Source organism: Schistocerca serialis, unplaced genomic scaffold (genome assembly GCF_023864345.2).
Source record: "Schistocerca serialis cubense isolate TAMUIC-IGC-003099 unplaced genomic scaffold, iqSchSeri2.2 HiC_scaffold_1149, whole genome shotgun sequence".
Taxonomy (NCBI): domain Eukaryota; kingdom Metazoa; phylum Arthropoda; class Insecta; order Orthoptera; family Acrididae; genus Schistocerca; species Schistocerca serialis.
In genome coordinates this window covers 25,001-27,500 of record NW_026047347.1, presented here as the reverse complement: position 1 = coordinate 27,500, position 2,500 = coordinate 25,001, and the positions used below count along the sequence as shown (strand labels likewise).

Below are 2,500 nucleotides of genomic sequence, written 5' to 3'. Positions count from 1 at the left end.
ACTCTGTTTGCATGTATTAGCTCTAGAATTACCACAGTTATCCAAGTAACGTGGGTACGATCTAAGGAACCATAACTGATTTAATGAGCCATTCGCGGTTTCACCTTAATGCGGCTTGTACTGAGACATGCATGGCTTAATCTTTGAGACAAGCATATGACTACTGGCAGGATCAACCAGGGAGCTGCGTCAACTAGAGCTGAGCAGCCGGCCGCCCGGGAGTGTGTCCCGGGGGAACGCGCGAACACGCAAGCGTCCGCTCAATTATTCTGCAAACAGGAGGAGGCTGAGCTCCCCTGCACCATACACCTCGAAACCCTCTCAGGTCCCGGCGGCGCGCAGCGCCGTCCTAAGTACTTGGTCGGGTTCGAGAGAGGCGCAATCGCCCGGGGTTTGGCGAGTAGACGCTTTAGGTGCGACCACCCGTGCTCCCAACTGAGCTTGCCGCTGCCGACAGAGGCCCGGGAGCGTGCTGTCGTGGCATTGCCGGCGGGAGACAACACGCGCCACCTACGGTGACCGGCAGCTCCAACGCCAGCGCCACAGAAGGACAAAAGCCCCACTTGGGTGCCGAAGCGAACTCTCCCAGCACAGCGCACGCGCCAACACGTCCGCACAGCTGCGATACAAACCACCTGCGAGAACCGCAGAGGCGACCGAGCAGCAGACGGCGTCGCGGCGCCGAGCGCCGGGCGGCGGCGCATCCTCAGCGCACACAGTCCTCAATCGGACCAGCACACTGCAGATGTCCACCGCGCTTCGCACCGGGCCCGCGAGGACCTACTTTGGCCGCACGGCGCCGCGTGCAGGGTGCGCCGGCGCGCAGCTGCGCCGCCTGCCGCCTCCGTCGGCCGGCGCGCCTGCCACTGGCCGCCCCCACCAGCCGGCTGTAGCGCGTGCGCCCACGCACCGCGCGGCCAGCACGCCGGGAGGCCCCCCCTCACCGGCCGGGGACGGTCCCACCCAGCCACCGCCGCGTATCGCTTCACACCCAGATGCCATTCACGTTCGTGGGCATGGTGGGTATCGCTGGAACAACCGGTTGGTAGCTCAACCGATCGTCGCCATCACTGATTCACCTCTAGCGAGAACAACCGCACCACAACGGTTTACCAGTTGTTCATTTGCGTAACGTCACCAGCAAACGTAGGCGTCCATCGCCATTTGCAAATTCAACGATTGTTGCATGCCTGTGTCAGGTGTCACGACACACTATGTCTGCCCACATACACGCAACAACATGTGCACGCTTCGCGAACACGTGGAAGGTGGCCCCCGTACGTATGCGATGTCCATTGCGCGAACGACTGTCAACCGGCCTCTGTCGCATGTCGCAGATGTGGAACGCAGTGCACCATGCTATCACGGTGTGTGAGAAGAGACGACTACGTCTGACAACACGCGCCACTACATCAACAGACGGCTCATGCTGATCGCCATCCAGGGCATACCACACTGCAATCCAGCTCTTATAGGGAGACGACACGTAGCTGAGTGCACAACATTTGGACCGCATGGTTCGCCGTTGTTGGCGCAGTCGTTGTACGGTCACATGTACCACGATGTATCATTCAGTACATGAGGACCAATGTGCAGTACAGTGTGTGATTTGGACGTACAACATCAGCGGACAGTTGACACAGGCCGTACCACAGCGTAGGCTAAGTGCTTCGCCATGCGAATGCCAATGAACAACTGCAAATGCCAATGAACAACTGCAAAGGGCATTGAGCATGTACGTCCTGCTGCCATCCACATTACAGTGTATAGCTGCAAGGTGTTTAACATGAAGCGATACACTGGGGACCGGGCAGTGCGAGTAGCAAACTATATTGCGGGGGTTGCAGTTAGGCAACACTACACTAATTTAACGCGTCGTATGACAATTACAGAGCAGGTTAAGGCCCAACGTGTGTTGGGTTAAGGCCCAACGTGTGTTGGGTTAAGGCCCAACGTGTGTTGGGTTAAGGCCCAACGTGTGTTGGGTTAAGGCCCAACGTGTGTTGGGTTAAGGCCCAACGTGTGTTGGGTTAAGGCCCAACGTGTGTTGGGTTAAGGCCCAACGTGTGTTGGGTTAAGGCCCAACGTGTGTTGGGTTAAGGCCCAACGTGTGTTGGGTTAAGGCCCAACGTGTGTTGGGTTAAGGCCCAACGTGTGTTGGGTTAAGGCCCAACGTGTGTTGGGTTAAGGCCCAACGTGTGTTGGGTTAAGGCCCAACGTGTGTTGGGTTAAGGCCCAACGTGTGTTGGGTTAAGGCCCAACGTGTGTTGGGTTAAGGCCCAACGTGTGTTGGGTTAAGGCCCAACGTGTGTTGGGTTAAGGCCCAACATAGGTTGGGTTAAGGCCCAACATAGGTTGGGTTAAGGCCCAACATAGGTTGGGTTAAGGCGCAACATAGGTTGGGTTAAGGCGCAACATAGGTTGGGTTAAGGCGCAACATAGGTTGGGTTAAGGCGCAACATAGGTTGGGTTAAGGCGCAACATAGGTTGGGTTAAGGCG

General features: G+C 57.5%; 1 non-coding gene across 1 annotated transcript in view; it reads right to left on the bottom strand.

Moving 5' to 3' along the window:
* The window catches only part of LOC126432668 (small subunit ribosomal RNA), a 1,910-nt gene extending 1,727 nt beyond the window's left edge, over positions 1 to 183 (bottom strand). The window contains exon 1 of the ribosomal RNA XR_007578135.1: positions 1 to 183. This exon is cut by the window's left edge and continues 1,727 nt beyond it. This is a non-coding gene — a ribosomal RNA (small subunit ribosomal RNA).
* Positions 184 to 2,500: the final 2,317 nt, after the last annotated feature.